The sequence below is a fragment of the Manis javanica genome, chromosome 3 (assembly GCF_040802235.1).
Source record: "Manis javanica isolate MJ-LG chromosome 3, MJ_LKY, whole genome shotgun sequence".
Classification (NCBI taxonomy): Eukaryota; Metazoa; Chordata; class Mammalia; order Pholidota; family Manidae; genus Manis; species Manis javanica.
This window is the reverse complement of record NC_133158.1, coordinates 57,074,065-57,095,244: the sequence shown is the minus strand read 5'-3', so window position 1 is coordinate 57,095,244 and position 21,180 is coordinate 57,074,065. Positions and strand designations below refer to the sequence as shown.

The window sequence follows — 21,180 nt, the reverse complement described above, 5'->3', positions numbered from 1 at the left end:
CCCAAGACTCTTCGTTCTCCACCTGCCCTAGTGGCTCTTGGGGTTGCTGGGAGCAGGGTCACCGGTGCAGTCCTCCCAGTCCTGGCCCCACACTGACCTGTGCCCCAGTCAGCTGTCTGCCAGTCCATGACAGTCACTGGATGACTAGGGTGGGTCAGTGCATACAGCTCCTTGTTGCCCACCCCCACAAGCTGGGGTGACTCTAGGTGCCACCTTAGGATTTTTTTAGTGTCATGTATTTCATAAAGATGCATGTGCACCCACGGGTGTTTCTCAGCCCCTTTGCTTCCCCATGGCCGTGCTGATGTGTCAGAATACCCAGGGGTAGAGCAGCAGCTGCCCTGCCTCCGTCAGTCACCCTTGCTTTTCCATGACACATGACTTTGATTCTGCCCACTCCCGTGCACAGACACCAGAATGTTATTCTTGCCACAGCTTCTAGCATCTCTCCCAAGGCTTTATTGGAAAATCTATTTGTTATCCACTTTAACCCCCCCTTTATCACCTCAATGCCTGGCTGGCTCTTTCAGATTATACCTATCATGAATGATTTAAAGATTTGATTTAACATATTCATATATTTATTCAGCAAATATTTATTGAACCTAAATATACTGAAACTTAAAACACTCAGAGAAATCAAATCACATTTATTGGAGTTTTTGTAGGTGAGGAATTATACTTTGGTATCATTACTATATTGTCCTCATGTCGGGCATTCCCAGGTCCTTAAACTTGGGCCTTAAGTGATACTTAGACCAGACTCTATCTATCCTCTCTTTGATGAGGCCCTCACTGGGGATGTGTGACCCAGCAGAGCCAAGAACTGCCCCCAGAACCAGAGCCTGAGATCTGCTTCTCACCAGGCTCTCGTGCCCGGGGCTCACAGGGCCCGATGCATTCATGGAGTCATGAAAACACCCAGGCTCTGAGATATGAGGCCAGGTTTCTTCCTAATCCTTTCTCATAGTCCTATCTCCGTTAAAAATCTATAATTTTGACTTAAAACGTATGGGAACTTATAAGACAAATATAAAACAAAGGTTCTTTGAAGTTGCTGCTTTAAAATATTTTTCCTGATATTAAAGTAAGGTAATTATGTCCCCAAATAACATTATACATAAAAATAAATTCCAGATGGAGTTCAGGCAGACCTATAGATACTCTAAAGGAAGTCAAGACAAATGATAGACTGGGAGAAAATAGTTGCAACCTACATAATAGGCAAAAAATCAATATCCAGAATGTGTAAGAGTTCTTATAAATTAGTAAAAAGACATCAACCCAACAGGAACTCAGTAGGAAAATGGGCAGGAGTTATCAAGAAGAAGGACTTAAAAAAAAAAAAGCAATAAACTTTTGAAAAGATAACATCAGTGATAATCAGAGAAATACAAATAAAAATGAGATAATTTGTCACCCTTCAGATTAGGAAAATGATTGGTAAGGGGTGGAGAAATAAAGTCATACACTGGTGGGTATATAAACTGATACAGTTTTTGTGGAGGGCCATTTGGCAGAATCTATAAAAACTGAAAACATGTATGTCTTTTGACCTACTTCCAGGAGCGAACCCTGAAGATGTTCTCCACGATACTCAGTGGCAGTTTCTGTAACAGCCACCAGGGAGGTGGCAGTAGTTTAATTCCAGCAGGGGAATGGTATGCTACAGTTTTAGGGTGGAATTCTATGCAGCCATCTAAAACACAAAGATATAGAAATGGGAAGATCTTATACTTACTAAATGAAAAAATACATAGAAACATTCAACCAGATAGCATGAACTGCTTTGTGCAAGAACAGACTCCTTGTATGTGCACATGTGTCTGAGAATACATAGAAAATGGCCTACAACTTACATGTTGAATAGCTATGATTACCTCTAGGAAGGAGAGTGGAATTGGGATCTGGGGGAATAGCTGGAAAGAATTGGAGAGAGATGGAGGACATTTTACCCTATAATCTTCCAAAGTATTGTTTGAAATTTCATGAGCATTTCCTATGCATGATGTACTTTTTAAAGTAAAATATATTTATAAGCAGATAGTTAGAAAACATAGGTAAAATTAAGGAAACATTACCTATAAGCCTAGAGACCTTGACTTTAGTTACTTAACCCTCAGTCTTTTTTCTGTAGGTATATATGTTTGTGTATTTATAGACATTTAGCATAGCTAGTTCAATTTTCATACTCAGCATTGTATCCTGCTTTTCACTTAATGTTGTCTAAGCACCTCCCCAGTTTTACAAACTCATAGTGCCTTGTGCTACCTTTGAATGTTTATTAATTCACACACTTTGGGGCTCTAGAATAGATGGCAGGATTTTCAAGGGCCATGAGGAACAGGTCCCTGGAGATTGAGCCTTGTGCCGTCTGCCCAGTAGGATGGTAAGTAGAGGGAAGCTGAGGCAGGAGTGAGGACTAGTTGCTGGGAGTCCTTGGAAGCCATGCAGCATCCTCTCCTCTTGACTTCTCTTCTGGTGATTGATGCACCTTATGTCTTTCCTCCTCCCCAGCTTACGTTCTAACTCTGCCTCCTGGGAGCTGCAGGCCTGCCTGAGAACTGGGGCCAACAGGCAGCATTTGAAATGTTGGCCCTCCCCTGAAGTAATGGCATCTGAAAGTCAGCTTATAATACAAATTCCAACTTTCTGTGTCTCTGAGTTTTAAAGTTGATAGGCTGGAAAAGATGACCTAGAGTTGTTCTTCTATTTGACAGATTGAAAAAATTGAAACCCAGATAGGGATTTGCCTAAAACCATGCAACAAGTTAGCAGTAAACCTGGAATCCTCGCCTGGGACCCTCGGGTGGCCACTGCTCTTCTTACTGTGCCAGGAAAGGTACCCATGCAGCATTCGGGCTGCCTGGGCCCCTGATGCCTAACCAGAGGGTCCGTGGGCTGGACAAGGGTCATCTGGGCTAAGTGTTTGTTCATTCATTTGGCAAATGTCATGCTCTACACACACTACATATAGACACAAAGACTGGGTAAGTGTTCCAAGGTGTTAGGTGTGTTATCACATGGTGTTAGGACTACAGAAACTTTTCATTTTCTTCTGTTTTTTCTTGTAATGACTACATATTACGTTTGAAAGCTTGACCTTTGTTTAAGTCTTCCTCTTCATCCAAGTATTTTTTTTTTGAGAGGGCATCTCTCATATTTATTCATCATATGGTTGTTAACAACAATAAAATTCTGTATAGAGGACTCAATGCACAATCATTAATCAACCCCAAGCCTAATTCTCAACAGTCTCCAATCTTCTGGAGCATAATGAACAAGTTCTTACATGGTGAACAAGTTCTTACATAGTGAATAAGTTCTTACATGGTGAACAGTGCAAGGGCAGTCATCACAGAAACTTTCGGTTTTGATCACGCATCATGAACTATAAACAATCAGGTCAATTATGATTATTCATTTGATTTTTATACTTGATTTATATGTGAATCCCACATTTCTCCCTTATTATTATTATTATTATTTTTTAAATAAAATGCTGAAGTGGTAGGTAGATGCAAGATAAAGGTAGAAAACATAATTTAGTGCTGTAAGAGGACAAATGTAGATGATCAGGTGTGTGCCTGTAGACTAAGTATTAATCCAAGCTAGACAAGGGCAACAAAACACCCATGGATGCAGAAGATTTCTCTCAAAACAGGGGGGGTGAGGTTCTAAGCCTCACCTCCATTGATCCCCAATTTCTCACCTGATGGCCCCTCTGAGACTGTGCCTGTCTTAGGTTGTGCCTTGAGGAATCTTACCCGTCTCTGGCTAACCAGCCATATTCCGGGGCCATACAGGGAAATGTAAAGTTGGTAAGTGAGAGAGAAGCAATATTCTTTGAAAAGGTTATCTTTTTACTTCTTTGCAGATTTATGCCCTGTGGCTTCTATGCCCAGCATTTGTCTTGAGGTATCTTTACCACTTGGAAGAATTATGATACTCAGTAATTTCAATATGAGGTATGAATTCTACTTAGGGGTTGTAATTATGAAGGAAGAAGAGAAGCTATAGAAGTAGCAGATGGAAGAAAACATGGGAAGATTGATTATTTCTTTGACATATCTTCTTGTAGTGTAACATAAGTGTGAATAGGTTTTAAATTACTAATTAAATTGCATGCACACATTAACATAATAGGAATACAGCTACATAATCAAAGCAGACCTACAATTACCAGCCATATCCAGTGAAACCAAGAAAACCAGTTAGGCACCCTAGGTATTTGTGAAAACTTATCAATGATATGATGGATATTGTCGAACTGAATTTGAATATTTTGAGAAAAATCAGACAAATTAAAACAACACATTCCTGGGAACTGTTCACATCCCATATGTTCTTTTAACAGTAGATAGTCTATAGTCGCAAGATTTTGGAGTGCTGCAACTTGCACTTCTCCTAATTCTTGGTTGAGTTTTGACAGTATAGATCCAGTCAAATTTGTTGTTTTACTGTATGCACAGGCCAGCTTAGATATCTCCTTCTCATTCCAATGGCAAGTCCAGGAACTGGTGGGATGAATGCAGCTACAACTGCAACAGCACCAGGAACTTTGGTGAAGTTTTTTGATGATCATCTTCTGGAATGACTCTTCCAGAGAATGTTGATATTGGAAGTTCTTCTTCATATCGTATCTTAACTCATTTTCTGGGTAGCCAAATTAGGCTTTGATCCTCTGTATAAACACAAAGTAACCCTTTGCCCACACTTTGATATGCCCTTTATACCATTGTGAAGAACTTATTGGAGGTCACCACACAGGAACTGCTTTTTTTTTTTAAGAGAAAGGAATATTATCAGAAAAATGTACCTCCATAGCTGATCATCTGACACCCTTTAAATGATCAAAATTAAGGATATTTAAAGCATGCATTAATTGGTGATTTGCAGTTAGTTTTATCCTATCAGGGAGTAATCCCCCTTTTCTTTCCTTTTTTTTTTTGTTATCATTAATCTACAATTACATGAAGAACATTATGTTTACTAGGCTCTCCCCTATACCAGGTCCCCCACACAAACCCCCTTACAGTCACTGTCCATCAGCATAGCAAAATGTTGTATAATCACTACTTGTCTTCTCTGTGTTGTACAGCCCTCCCCTTTCTCCCACCCCCCCATTATGCGTGCTAATCATAATACCCCCTTTCCTCTTCCCCCCTTATCCCTCCCTACCCACCCATCTGCCCCAGCCCCTTTCCCTTTGGTACCTGTTAGTCCATTCTTGGGTTCTGTGATTCTGCTGCTGTTTTGTTCCTTCAGTTTTTCCTTTGTTCTTATACTCCACAGATGAGTGAAATCATTTGGCATTTCTCTTTCTCCGCTTGGCTTATTTCATGGAACATAATAACCTCTAGCTCCATCCATGTTGTTCCAAATGGTAGGATTTGTTTTCTTCTTATGGCTGAATAATATTCCATTGTGTATATGTACCACATCTTCTTTATCCATTCATCTACTGATGGACACATAGGTTGCTTCCAATTTTTGGCTATTGTAAATAGTGCTGCGATAAACATAGTGGTGCATCTGTCTTTTTCAAACTTGAGTGCTGCATTCTTAGGGTAAATTCCTAGGAGTGGAATTCCCGGGTCAAATGGTAAGTCTATTTTGAGCATTTTGAGGAACCTCCATACTGCTTTCCACAATGGTTGAACTAATTTACATTCCCACCAGCAGTATAGGAGGGTTCCCCTTTCTCCACAACCTCACCAGCACTTGTTATTTGTCTTTTGGATGGTAGCCATCCTTACTGGTGTGAGGTGATACCTCATTGTGGTTTTAATTTGTATTTCTCTGATAATTAGCAATGTGAAGCATCTTTTCATGTGTCTGTTGGCCATCTGTATTTCTTTTTTGAAGAACTGTTCAGTTCCTCTGCCCATTTTTTAATTGGATTATTTGCTTTTTGTTTGTTGAGGTGTGTGAGCTTTTTATATATTTTGGATGTCAAGCCTTTATCAGATCTGTCATTTACAAATATATTCTCCCATACTGTAGGGTACCTTTTTGTTCTATTGATGGTGTCTTTTGCTGTACAGAAGCTTTTAAGCTTAATATAGTCCCACTTGTTCATTTTTGCTGTTGTTTTCCTTGCCCGGGGAGATATGTTCAAGAAGAGGTCACTCATGTTTATGTCTAAAAGGTTTTTGCTTATGTTTTTTTCTAAGAGTTTTATGGTTTCATGACTTACATTCAGGTCTTTGATCCATTTTGAATTTACTTTTGTGTATGGGGTTAGACAATGGTCCAGTTTCATTCTCCTACATGTAGCTATCCAGTTTTGCCAGCACCATCTGTTGAAGAGACTGTCATTTTGCCATTGTATGTCCATGGCTCCTTTATCAAATATTAATTGACCATATCTGTTTGGGTTAATGTCTGGAGTCTCTAATCTGTTCCACTGGTCTGTGGCTCTGTTCTTGTGCCAGTACCAAATTGTCTTGATTACTATGGCTTTGTAGTAGAGCTTGAAGTTGGGGAGTGAGATCCCCCCTACTTTATTCTTCTTTCTCAGGATTGCTTTGGCTATTCGGGGTCTTTGGTGTTTCCATATGAATTTTTGAACTATTTGTTCCAGTTCATTGAAGAATGTTGCTGGTAATTTGATAGGGATTGCATCAAATCTGTATATTGCTTTGGGCAGGATGGCCATTTTGATGATATTAATTCTTCCTAGCCACGAACATGGGATGAGTTTCCATTTGTTAGTGTCCCCTTTAATTTCTCTTAAGAGTGACTTGTAGTTTTCAGGGTATAGGTCTTTCACTTCTTTGGTTAGGTTTATTCCTAGGTATTTTATTCTTTTTGATGCAATTGTGAATGGAGTTGTTTTCCTGATTTCTCTTTCTATTGGTTCATTGTTAGTGTATAGGAAAGCCACAGATTTCTGTATGTTAATTTTGTATCCTGCAACTTTGCTGTATTCTGATATCAGTTCTAGTAGTTTTGGAGTGGAGTCTTTAGGGTTTTTTATGTACAATATCATGTCATCTGCAAATAGTGACAGTTTAACTTCTTCTTTACCAATCTGGATTCCTTGTATTTCCTTGTATTCCTTGTATTTCCTTGTATTTCTTGTATTCCTTCTATTTCTGATTGTCGTGGCTAGGACCTCCAGTACTATGTTAAATAACAATGGGGAGAGTGGGCATCCTTGTCTTGTTCCCGATCTCAGAGGAAATGCTTTCAGCTTCTCACTGTTCAGTATGATGTTGGCTGTGGGTTTATCATATATGGCCTTTATTATGTTGAGGTACTTGCCCTCTATACCCATTTTGCTGAGAGTTTTTATCATGAATGGATGTTGAATTTTGTCAAATGCTTTTTCAGCATCTATGGAGATGATCATGTGGTTTTTGTCTTTCTTTTTGTTTATGTGGTGGATGATGTTGATGGATTTTCAAATGTTGTACCATCCTTGCATCCCTGGGATGAATCCCACTTGGTCATGGTGTATGATCCTTTTGATATGCTGTTGAATTCTGTTGGCTAATATTTTATTGAGTATTTTTGCATCTACATTCATCAGGGATATTGGTCTGTAATTTTCTTTTTTGGTGGTGTCTTTGCCTGGTTTTGGTATTAGGGTGATGTTGGCTTCATAGAATGAGTTTGGGAGTATTCCATCCTCTTCTATTTTTTGGAAAACTTTAAGGAGAATGGGTATTATGTCTTCTCTGTGTGTCTGATAAAATTCTGAGGTAAATCCGTCCAGCCCAGGGGTTTTGTTCTTGGGTAGTTTTTTTGATTACCGTTTCAATTTCTTTGCTCATAATTGGTTTGTTTAACTTTTGTGTTTCTTCCTTGGTCAGTCTTGGAAGGTTGTATTTTTCTAGGAAGTTGTCCATTTCATCTAGGTTTTCCAGCTTATTGGCATATAGGTTTTCATAGTAGTCTTTAATAATTCTTTGTATTTCTGTGGAGTCTGTCATGATTTTTCCATTCTCATTTCTGATTCTGTTGATTTGTGTTGATTCTCTTTTTCTCTTAATAAGTTTGGCTAGAGGCTTATCTATTTTGTTTATTTTCTCAAAGAACCAGCTCTTGGTTTCATTGATTTTTGCTATTGTTTCATTCTTCTCAATTTTCTTTATTTCTTCTCTGATCTTTATTATGTCCCTCCTTCTGTTGACTTTAGGCCTCATTTGTTCTTCTTTTCCCAGTTTTGATAATTGTGATGTTAGACTATTCATTTGGGATTGTTCTTCCTTCTTCAAGTGTGCCTGGATCACTATATACTTTCCTCTTAAGACTGCTTTCACTGTGTCCCACAGAAGTTGGGGCTTTGTGTTGTTGTTGCCATTTGTTTCCATATATTCCTTGATCTCTGTTTTAATTTGTTCATTGATCCATTGATTATTTAGGAGCATGTTGTTAAGCCTCCATGTGTTTGTGAGCCTTTTTGTTTTCTTTGTAGAATTTATTTCTAGTTTTATACCTTTGTGGTCTAAAAAGTTGGTTGGTGGAATTTCAATATTTTGGAATTTATTGAGGCTCTTTTTGTGAGCTAGTATGTGGTCTATTCTGGAGAATGTTCCATGTGCATTTGAGAAGAATGTATATCCTGTGGCTTTTGGATGTAGAGTTCTATAGATGTCTATTAGGTCCATCTGTTCTAGTGTGTTGTTCAGTGCCTGTGTGTCCTTACTTATTTTCTGCCCGGTGGATCTATCCTTTGGGGTGAGTGGTGTGTTGAAGTCTCCTAAAATGAATGCATTGCAGTCTATTTCTCCCTTTAGTTCTGTTAGTATTTGTTTCACATATGCTGGTATTCCTGTGTTGGGTGCATATATATTTAGAATGGTTATATCCTCTTGTTGACTGAGCCCTTTATCAGTATGTAATGTTCTTCTTTATCTCTTTTTACTTTCTTTGTTTTGAAGTCTATTTTATCTGATATTAGTACTGCAACCCCTGCTTTCTTCTCTCTGTTGTTTGCCTGAAATATGTTTTTCCATCCCTTGACTTTTAGTCTGTGCATGTCTTTGGGTTTGAGGTGAGTTTCTTGTAAGCAGCATATAGATGGGTCTTGCTTTTTTATCCATTCTATTACTCTGTGTCTTTTGATTGGTGCATTCAGTCCATTTACATTTAGGGTGACTATTGAAAGATATGTACTTATTGCCATTGGAGGCTTTAAATTCATGGTTACCATAGTTCAAGGTTAGCCACTTTAGTATCTTAGTGCCTAACTTAGCTCGCTTATTGAGCTGTTATATACACTGTCTGGAGATTCTTTTCTTCTCTCCCTTCTTATTCCTCCTCCTCCATTCTTCATATGTTGTGTCTTTTGTTCTGTGCTCTTTTTAGGAGTGCTCCCATCTAGAGCAGTCCCTGTAAGATGCCCTGTAGAGGTGGTTTGTGGGAGGCAAATTCCCTCAACTTTTGCTTGTCTGGGAATTGTTTAATCCCTCCATCATATTTAAATGATAATTGTGCTGTATACAGTATCCTTGGTTTAAGGCCCTTCTGTTTCATTGCATTAAATATATCATGCCATTCTCTTCTGGCCTGTAAGGTTTCTGTCGAGAAGTCTGATGATAGCCTGATGGGTTTTCCTTTATAGGTGACCTTTTTCTCTCTAGCTGCCTTTAAAACTCTTTCCTTGTCCTTGATCTTTGCCATTTTAATTATTATGTGTCTTGGTGTTGTCCTCCTTGGGTCCTTTCTGTTGGGAGTTCTGTGTATTTCCGTGGTCTGTTCGATTATTTCCTCCCCCAGTTTGGGGAAGTTTTCAGCAATTATTTCTTCAAAGACACTTTCTATCCCTTTTTCTCTCTTCTTCTTCTTCTGGTACTCCTATAATACAGATATTGTTCCTTTAGGATTGGTCACACAGTTCTCTTAATATTGTTTCACTCCTGGAGATCCTTTTATCTCTCTCTTTGTCAGCTTCTATGCATTCCTGTTCTCTGGTTTCTATTCTATCAATGGCGTCTTGCATCTTATCCATTCTGCTCATAAATCCTTCCAGAGTTCGTTTCACTTCTGTAATCTCTTTCCGATCATCTGTAATCTCCCTCTGGACTTCATCCCTTAGCTCTTGTATATTTCTCTGCATCTCCGTCAGCATGTTGATGATTTTTATTTTGAATTCTTTTTCAGGAGGACTGGTTAGGTCTGTCTCCTTCTCTGGTGTTGTCTCTGTGATCTTTGTCTCCCTGTAATTTTGCCTTTTCATGGTGATAGAGATAGTTTGCAGAGCTGGCACGAGTGATGGCTGGAAGAACTTTCCTTCTTGTTGGTTTGTGCCTTCCTCTCCTGGGAGAACAGCGACCTCTAGTGGCTTGTGCTGGGCAGCTGCATGCAGACAGGGCTTCTGATTCCTGCCCGGCTGCTATGGGTTTATCTCCGCTGTTGCTGTGGGCGTGGCTTGCCTCGGGCTGCCGCTCCAATATGGTGGAGCCCCGTTGGTGGGGGAGCAGCTGGGAGGGTATTTATCTCCATGAGGGGCCTCCATGCTCCCTGCTGCTCAGGGGGTTGGAGTGCCCAGAGATCCCCAGATTCCCTGCTGCTGGACTAAGTGTCCCAGGATGCTTCCATCCGGTTTTGGGGTCCCTGTCCCTTTAAGACTTCCAAAAAGCACTTTCAAAAAAAAAAGCCGCTCGCTTTTCTTTGTCCCTTGGCGCCAGCCTCAGGGATCCCTGGATACCTAGTATCCAGGACCCCACGCATGCACTGTGTCTGTGCTCTGGTCCAGATGGCTGGGGCTGGGTGTTTGGCAATCCTAGGCTCCCTCTCCCTCCCCACTCCTACTCCTCTCCTCCCGCTGGGAGCCGGGGGGAGGGGCGCTCCAGTCCATCCGAGCTGGGGCTTGTATATTTCCCCCCTCACAAGGCACTGGGTTCTGGCAGGTGTGGATGTGGTCTGGGTGTTGTCCTGTGTCCTCTGGTCTCTATTCTAGGATGAGTTGTCTTTGTTATATTTTCATAAATGTATGTGGTTTTGGGAGGAGATTTCTGCTGCTCTACTCACACTGCCATCTTGGCTCCCTATAGTCTAAGTATTTTTATTTGTTGAAGTTATGACATACTTCCTAACTTTGGAGAAAGAAATGGGTGGGAAATTTTATGAACTGGATAAATCCTCTCTTCTAATGTGAGCTTGACAGTTCTGGGGTCTTGGACCTGAATTCACAGAGAAGTCCATGCCACTGACCCATTCGCACCTGTCATGTACATCTGTGACTAATGGGGCAGCAGGTTGGAGAAGGGAGGAAGGAGTGGTGGAGCGGCTGGGAAGAAGGAAGTGATTCTCCCTTGGCTGCTGTCCTGTGAAGGAAAGAGAGAGAGAACTCACTGGGCAGGCGATTCAAAGCACAAGAGTTGGGTGGCCCAGGATTAAGAGCTGGCTATTTTCCGGCATTTGGTGCCATGGGCATTACTGTATTACAACATAATGTTACTTATTGTCATTCAACAATCATTGTCATTGCTGTTATGAACATGTAACAACCTTTCATTATTGCTTGAAGTATATATTATCTCAGAGATGGGTGTTGGTTATTCCATTTTATAGATGAGGAAATCGGGGTTCAGAAAGGTGAAGAGGTAGAGCAGGAACTCAAACCCTGAGGTCCTCTCACTCTACCCCTTGGTTCCTGTATTCATCCACACACACATTAACAGGCACCTTGGCTTCCTTTTATTCATTTAATATTTAGAACACATTTATTAAGTATTAAAAGAAACCTTTTCCCAACAAATGTTTATTGAGTGTTTTAGCTCTTTGGCTCAGGCATTCTTCTAGCGCTAGAAACACAACAGTAAACAAAAACAGAAAAAAATCCCCTGCCCTCCTGGAGCTTAAATTCTAGTGAGGGTGGGTAGGAGAGACAAATAATAAATTCCACAATGGGCATTTTTAAATGTAGGGTATTAATAGAAAATGTTGAGGTTCAGTAAAGCCAGTAGCAGGAGATGATTGCCACTGAAAAGACAGTCTGTTCCTCGCACTCCCAAAAAGAGGAAGCACACCACCCAGGACCATGAGAAAAACTATGAGGTCAGTTGCAGGCCAAGAGGGAAAAAGAACTAGTGAGCTGAAGCCTTTAAGAGGCTAGTCAGGTTAATCGGGTCTGGGATGGGCTAGTTTGGTTAATTTCATAAGGCTCAGGAATGTTGGAGCTGCCTCTGGTTGTCTGGTATCTGGTCCTGGGATGATTAGGACAGGTGGAAAATGGCCCCAAAAGCAGAGCTCAGTAAAGAACAGGGTTGGGAGTTTGCAATGTGGATTGGTGGGTTTGCAAATGAAAAGCACAATCACAATTAACTTGTTTGCTAGGTCTGGAATTAGCTAGCCCTGGGAGGGGCTGCCCCTCCAGGGTCAGTAAGACCCTTTGTATCAAAGCGTCAGAATACAGAAAATAAAAGACATGGTAAAGGTTAGTAAGTAGGCTAATGGTGATAAGTGCTACTGGGAACATAACAGGGGAAGGGAATAGAGAGTGTCAGCACCCAGGGGTGGGGGTTGCAGTTTTAAATGCTGTAGTCAGGGAAGACTGTATTGGGAAGGTAGTGTTTCCATTAAAGATCTGAAGGCAGAGAGGAGATGAACCATAGGAATCTAGGGGAAGAACTTTCTAGGCAGAGAGATCGGCAAGATCAAAGGTGTTTGCTTATCTCATTGGCAGTCCACCAAAAGCTCTATCAATATACCTTAAACCATAGCAGGAAGAATATAGTTGGGAGATCAGGTGACACATAGGTGTAGGAAATACAAGCTGATAGTAGGAAGCAATGGGATGGCCTGATGTGTGTGAGCTGAATATGGAGTATTTTGTGCAGCGACCAGATTTGAATATCTTGATCCATATTTGATATAAAGTTTCTCTCCAGATCCTTTTAGAAGAGATGATTCTTTGTGGAAAAGTGATTCTAATTCAGGAGAAACTTATCTGGCTACCCAACAGGTCAATCAAAAATTAAATATTTTCAGGTAAAGTAAAATCTGTATCTCATCACCTAGCTCCCACCCCTTTGAAACCTCTTTTAAAACCCTCTGATGGTTTCCCATTGCATTGGGATAAAGTTCCAACTCCCAGCAACGGCCTACAAGGCTGAGTCTAGCCACTGCCCACTTTCCAACTCCATTTTATATCCCTCCACCCACCAACTGTGCTCCAGCCACAAGAACTTCCTTCAGGAACTTGAACATCCCAAATACATTTCTGCCTTAGGATTTCTGCTCAGGCTGAGTTCTTAGCCCATTAGCCAGTTTTATTCTCTAAATGCTGCCCAACAGTGTCAGAATTTTTTCTAACTCATTTATTAGTTTATTATCTGACCCCATCCCCACCCCAACTCAAATGTCAACTTCCTAATATCTGGGGCTTCGTGTCCTTCACTGCTATTACCCCTCATGGTGAACAACACTTGGCACATAGATGGCACTCAGTAAGCATTTGTTGAATGAATTAATACTAACACAGTATCTTCAAATATAAATGTTATATAAATTGAGCCTATAGGACCCAGCACTTAAGTAATGAAAGAGCCATCATAATGGGACAGGGTCTAGGCAGTTTTCTAAGAAAGAGGCACTTTTATGGAAATAGTCTAATTGTATCTTTCCTGCAAAGGGTATCTCCAGGAATATCTGTGGTACTGGATAATATTCCTTCTAATCATTGCTAATCATGAGACTGGGGTTTCCAGCTCTCATCCAGAGGAGATGGCCCTGTCACCATTGGGCAGGCATGATGAAGTAGCAGCCCAGGGGCCTTTGGTCCCAGTGTATAGTATTTGACAGCAAAGTATCTAGGTTCTCTTTGAAATATGACGGCGAATGGCTTTAGCTGACTTACATTCCCCATTTTGCCATACCATGCCTCTCCTCATTGCCCTGTACCCAAAGTCTTCTCAGGTTTACCTAATGTGTTGGTCCCTGGAGACATCTGAGCTTTGACCACTGCACTAGGTGAATACATGCCCTGTTCTCTAGCAGCCTGGTGGGCGCTCTGAATGTTTTTACCGATTGAAGGAAAGTTGAAATACTACTTACATGTCAGGAACCAGCTCAGGTTAGAGGACAAGGCGTCAGCATGTCTCACCTGCCCCAAAGGCATAGAATGCTTGCTAAAAGGAGTTTCTGGTCCCAGTTAAGCAAATAACATGGTATTTGTGGTATAATTAGGAAGTGACCTTTCCGCAGTCCCACGGTGTCATCCCCACCCAACCTCTCTACCCAACGCTTAGTATTATCTACAACAGTTCAGTAACCTAATCCAGTGTCTTCTAGACGAGAGGCCAGCATTTAAGCTTCCAAGGTCCTCACTGATCTATTTCCTCATTACCTACTTGCCATTTCTCCCATCTTTAACACTCTTAAACTTGACCTGTGAGACAGGAAATGCGTCACTCTCGGCCAGTATCTCAGAATCATGTTTCCATTCTTCAATCTCTGGCCTTTTCAGCTGGTCAGCCCCTACACTCAAGACTGGCAACCAGCATTCTTTGTCATGATGATCATTCTGTAAGTAATAGTAAAATATTTTGAGTAATTAACAGAGCCAGCCAGAATTTTATGCCTCCCCCAACACCTCTAATACCATTTCAAGATCTATAAAAGGACTCATGGGTTGAGTACAAACCTGACCCCAGACCAGCTTTCAGAAACCTCATTTGGGAATATGAGTTTCATGCAAAAATTTCAGCTTCCCTGATCTTGAATGCCCACAAGCCTAAAATTAACTTTAAATAGCATGTTAAATAAAGCACAACTTACAAAATTCTAATAAAACCTAATTAGCATAATCACCATTTTATTATATATTCAATGTGTTTTCAATGTAGTGGAAAATTATTCTCATATATTTGTGATCTGGAAATTATTTCATGAGAGAATTGAGTATTTTACATAGGAATTATGTTCAAACATCACTTATAGTTGTGGTGCCAGAATTTTAAAACATCAGGACTGAACATATATGCAGTTTAACTGGATTGATTAGAAAACTGTGCCAATGACATACACTACCTTAACCAGGGGATTAAAGTTAACATCACTAGAATCAGATCATATCAGTATTATGTGTCTCCTCACATGGTACATCATTTTCAGAGGTAGTCCTACCAAAAATGCACACCAAATCTGATTATAAGGAAATATCCAGCATACCAAAATTGGGGGGTATTCTACAAAATAATTACCTTGTGCTTATAAAGATGTCCAAGTCATGAAAGATATGGCCTTTTCTATGAAGGATGTTATTGGAACAATTGGCAACACATGAATAGAATATCAATGCCAAATTCCTGATTTTGCTAATTGTACTGTTGGTTATGTGAGAGAACCCCCTTGTTTTTAGGAAACATACTCTGAAATGTTTAAGGATAAGGGGAGATTTTCTCTGTAACTTATTCTCAGGAAGTTCAGAAAGAGTAACAGCGAGTGAGAGAAAAGGAAAAAGCAAGAGGTAAACTGTTAACATTTGGGATCCTAGGTGAAGAGTATATAGGAATTCTTTGTACTCACCTTGCAACTTTTCTTTAAATCTGCAATTTTATCAAAATAAAAAGGTTTAAAGGAATGATGCCAATGGGCTCGTGCTTGTGAATTCCACTCCCAGGCTGGCCAGGCGGTGGGCTGTCCTGGCCATGTGTACCCTTAGTTTTGAATCTCTGCGTCTGAGGAGGCCAGCAAGCAGGATCATGAGGACACTTGCATGAAGCACACAGACTGGAAAAATGTAAAATTAGACAGTGCTTGTTTGGGAGACCCGAACTGAGCTCAGCTTGTTTCTCTACTGCTTTTTTCCAAGTCAGGTAGCAAGGACCTAGAGGAAAAACCACAAGGTCTCAAACTATGTTAAGTCCAGGAGACCCTAAATCTTAACACTTTCTTTCCCACCCACCCCCCAACAAAAAACAAATGTAGCTTGCTAAAAAAGGACACTGAAAACACTCTTGACCACCAGCCACCTGTTTCTTCCTCCAGATATGCAGTTTCCTCCTTTTTCTTCCTCCCTCACGTTCCCTAGGAGAATTTCCATTGCACATTTTCATTTAAGTAGCACTTAATCACAATCTTAAACTTTCCAGCGTCACCCTGCTTAACTCCGTGACTCCACCTCTATAATCAAGCATGGTTACCTTTGGTTAAGGTTACTACTGAAGGGCACATTGGAAGTTGATTCCCCGCTGGCTTCTGGGTAAGACTCTGGTGTGATAGCCTGAAAATAACTAGACTGTAACTTCTCTCCTACTTTGTGCTCATAAGAGATTTTGAGTCTGGCAGCGCTGCTGCCTGGTTACCATCCTCAGGAGTCTGAGTCACCTTTAGTATTCCAGATTTAGGTGGAATAATAGGCAAGATTAATGCTAATGATACTGCTTTCTACAACATATTAATAGAATGGTGAATATTGGTGAATATTGTATGTTCCTCTTGGAGAGTCGTCATTTACATGAGCATGTTTGCATGTTAAAGGTTCCTAGAAGTCTTGCAGGAAAGCAACAGGTAACTTCTTTAATCCATCTTAAGTGACTGAGCAACACTTAGAACATCTATAGGAACAGGAAACACCAGCCTATATCGACAGTCACCTTGTTAAGTTTAAGAGATGAGTGCCTCACCAACATTGACTGTTTTCTTAGAGGTCTCTGAGCCTAAAAATACTGAGACTCCAATGATTTATCTTTCTTTGTCCTCAGCTATTCATCACCAGCCATCTAATAAGCTCCTCTGTGACCAAAGAGTTTGTGCTTGTGATACAAAGATAGGAGGACATCTCTTTCTTCAAGGACTTTTCTTAGAGTTAGCGAGGTGAAGTGCATAAGCAAGCATTTGTCAGTGCCAAATGAATGGCACAAGAGGTACTCCTGGGGAAAAGGGAGAACAGGCTGAGCTTAATCACCTAAGTACTAGGTAGGCTTTAGATAAGCAGAGAAGCTATGGGATCGTATGAGTAATGAGGAACACAGCATGGTTAGGGCAGTGAGCAGAACAATTGGACAAAAGCAGGGGGTTCATATAGAATCATCGTTTCCAAACTTTATTATATTTTAGCACACAGCAAAATTACTTGACGGGCTCGTTGAACATAACGTGCTGGGCCACCTCCACAGTTTCTGATCCAGCAGCTCTGGAGAGGGACCCAAGAACTTGCATTTCTAACGAGTTCCCAGATTATACTTCTATTGCTGGTCTGGGGACCTCAGTATGAGAACCTTGGATTGTCAAAGAATGGAAACTTGTGATTCTGGAAACGTGGGCAGGACTGACCACACAGTGGCTCAGACACCAGGCTGACAACTTAGATCTTATTGATCAAGTTTTGAACAGTGACTTGCACAATTAATATAATTGTTGTGGTATCAGAGATATGCCAGATGGATAAGAAAAAAAGATTAGATGCAGAGAGATCAATTTGGAGGCTGTTACATAGCTAAAACAAGTATATTTAAAAGATCTGAATTAGGGCAGTGACAGTAGGAATGGAAAGAAAAGTATCTGTGCAGAAATATTTGTGATTGAAAAATCTGTTTGCAGGACAGGAAAACTGAAAGAGAGCCTTGGTCATTTTCTGAGAGTCTTCAGCTATATACAGTAATTTGTATAATGTTATTTTGAAGCTTTGTGAGAGTACGAGTGTTGAATTTACTTTCACACAATCTGAAATGAAAAGTACAAAATGTTGCTCTGTAAATTAATAGGGCAAACTGTTTTAGGGAGCTCATTTAACCTAGTTGAGGGCTTATTTGAAGGCCTGGGAGAAAACCTGGATGTGGATACATCCTGGTCTCAAGAGTGGCCCTATTTTACCAGAGAATTTGGCTTACCTGCCGAGCATGGAGCTTGGGTGAGCAGCATATGAATGACGTGAAGCAGGAAGAGGATGCCTACCCCAGCCTTGGAACTTGGCGTGTGCCTCACGTCATGATGAGATGACCTCCTTGTGCTCATAATATCTTATTAGACAACAGCAAATCTTAGGTAACATCAGTTCCTGCTGGTCCCGTATCATAAGCAGAAACCATTTCTTAAATAAAATTTCTGGATTAGGTTTTATACTAATATGGCATGTCCTTCTTTCAGTTCTGAATTTGTGAAGTTTCACCAGGCTCTCTTGTTGTTTATGTTTTGAAAAGTTCAGAACCCTTTTAGGAGAGTTTTCTGTTCTACACTTTGGAAGAAATGTGCATTCCCTCTGCAGAGGCTGTGGACAAGTCTGGGAGAATGAGATGAGTATATAGATGGAAAAAATGTTTAGAACGTTTACTCTTCTAAGAGCAGCAGTGGCTTTCACTGACTTTTGCCTGATCTGATATGTTAAGTTTCAGAATCCACCCCTGGAATATTAGAGAGTGGTGGTGAAATAGAAGGAGAGCATTTTTAGTCCTTAATTTCCACAGATCAGTAGAAGGGTTATGAATGGGTGAGTCAGTGTGACAACATGTCACAGCATGGCCTTGCATGTTTACAGCCTGCATATCTGGGGTGGAAGGGACAGACTCATTGCCCTTTGAAGGCTCTCCTCCCTCCGCCTCAGGCTCAGAGGGAATATTACACAGGGAAAACCAAGGCCAAGGAGACGGAGAACAAGCAGTTGGAAACAAATGTTCTGCCCTCTCTGTCCCGCAGCATCTTGATGGGCATCAGAGAGGTGGCACTGAAGGAGCCGGTAGTCTAGCGAGACCTGGACTACATTAGAAGTGGGAAGAGTTCACCTAGAATGAAGCTAGAGAGAGGCACTGACTTTCCACCCCTATCAAGACTGTATTGTCAGTTAGAGAAGACCCTGTTGTTAAGAGGTGGTGTCCCAATGGGCTCTGAAGATGAGAGGAATTCCTGTCTTCTGTGGGTTCCACTGGATTTGGAATCATCCTGTGGCTCAGATCTCTGTGCACACTCACCAGGTAGGAACAGCAGTAGAGGAAAGAGAAGGGGCCAGTAAGTAGGAATGAACTAAGATAGGCCCAGTATAATATGCTGTTGATGCTCAAGATGGGCCTTCATTTTGTACTTTTAGTTTAATGGCAAAAACCAGATATAAAAGTTCCAAATCCATAGTTAGCTTTTAGCCCTCAGTTGCCTCACTTCCCCATCCATAAGCAGCCATCAGTTTACTTTCTGTGTCTATGTATTTGCCTATTTTGGACATTTCAAAAAATGGAATCACAATATGTAGTCTTTTGTGTCTGGTTGCTGTCACTTAGCCTGTTTTCAAGGTTCATCCATGTATTAGCCCTTTGTCAGTTTCGTGTAACATGTATCATCTTTCCATCTGAGTAATATAACATTGTATGAATATCCCTTATTTATTCATCTATCACTTGATGGACGTTAGGTTTGTTTGCACCCTTGACACTTATGAATATTTTGATGTAAAAGAAAATGATAAAAATCACATAAGACCTGAGGATAAGACCTTTTCTCACATCAAGTGGTGAGAAAAACAATGGTGGTTTGGCAAAGGACCCATTGGAGATGCGATTCCTAAACTAAATAGAAAAGCTATGGCATAATAAGCAGGAGGCAGGGGCTTGCACTGTGCATTTGAGACTTGAGTATGGCTAAGAAATGGGAGAAGGAATATTCTGAGCCAAGGTATGTTTGCCAAGTTTAGTCTGAACTTGTGGTAGAAACAGCTGCAAGGGCAACAGGTTTCCTAGTGTTAAGAAACAGTGTTTCTGGAGCAGCTGATTTCCCCTCCCCTGTGTCCTGCTGCTGTCACCAGCTTTCATCATCCTCTGGCACCAATGACCCAGACACAAAGGTGGCCAGCCAAATGGTTTGCTGGGAAGCCAGCCATGCCAGGAGCTGGTAGTACAGAGCCTCAGGACCTCAGCTGAATATCCAGTCAGGAGATTGGCTTTCACAAGCATTCCACAAAAAGACCTGCCAGAAACATTCTTACACCATAAGGGATATATTAATATTCATTGTAGGGCTGTGTGATCCATGCTTACGAACAAGTGGATTTTTGTGTTTATTACCCAGAAACCTTTTACCCCGGACCTTCCCATCATACATCCTTCCCTAGATGTGTAATTTCTAGTGTGGAAAAAAATGCTATGTACTTCAGTAATCTTTATAATAAGTAAATTATTTAAGAAGAAAGAAAACAGGAGTGTTTGGGTATGTAATCTCTACAGACGGATGCATTGAAATGCATTTGCCTCCTATAGCTCATGACATGGAAAGCAATAAGGATGAGTTTATAATTATTCCTGTATCACTGGAGCTAAAACATGACAGAAGAATAGGAGGTTAAAGGACTCTTATTGAAATATCTAGTAGATTTTAGGAGTCTGTGATTTCCTCTGAAATCAATCCACTGAAGTCAAAGCTTCAATACAGTATTATGATGAATACCAGGGGCACATATATAAACACATCTAGGTAAAACAGGTATGATTAATAATAGAACAAGTAGACCTGGTATCTTTTAGCAATTACATAATATAGTATGTGAAAGACAGACCTTTGAAGTGTGATTGTATATCATCACTGAACTGGAAGAATATGTTGAAAATAGGTTTTGCATTCTTTAGTTGTATCCCTTAAGTCAGTGTAGAAAATGGTGGGCCAGCTTAGTGAGTACATGCATCCAGGGTGCTCATGATCCACTGAGACTTTGGGAGCCATCTGCACATACATGTGCTCTTGGGGGGCCCAGCCTAGTCCTTTCAAGGATACTGTTCCTGGTCTTTGGAGATACTAAACCCATAAAACTAATAAAACTTGTCTTCCCTTTTTGCCTAGGAAGTGTAGACCTCTGTTTTCAGCTTTGAGGTCAGTGCAAAGAAGGCTGAATCAATTATTTTGTAATTAGGAAAATAGTGGATGCAGTCATAAGGATATATCCTAAATTTGCTTTCTTTGATGACTTGTACACTTTATTCTGCAGAGGTTTTGCAAAATTTACACTAGACCCTTTCTGGTAGATGCTTATCCCCACTTTTTTAAGGTATAACATAAAAGGGAAATAAGTATGAGTTGAAACTTTCTTAAAAATGAGCTGTCAGATATCATTGATAATTTTTCACAAATGCCTAGGGTACCTAACTGGTTTTCTTGGTTTCACTGGATATGGCTGGTAATTGTACGTCTGCTTTGGTTATGTAGCTGTATTCCTATTATGTTAATGTATGTGCGCAATTTAATTAGTAGTTTAAAACCTACACATGCTTATGTTACTCTACAAGAAGATATGTCAAAGAAATAATC

At 40.5% G+C, this 21,180-nt stretch overlaps 1 protein-coding gene across 21 annotated transcripts in view; it reads left to right on the top strand.

The window, feature by feature from the left end:
* KALRN (kalirin RhoGEF kinase) overlaps window positions 1-21,180 on the top strand; it is a 654,582-nt gene that overhangs the window by 547,239 nt on the left and 86,163 nt on the right. The gene's annotated exons all lie outside the window — the stretch shown is intronic.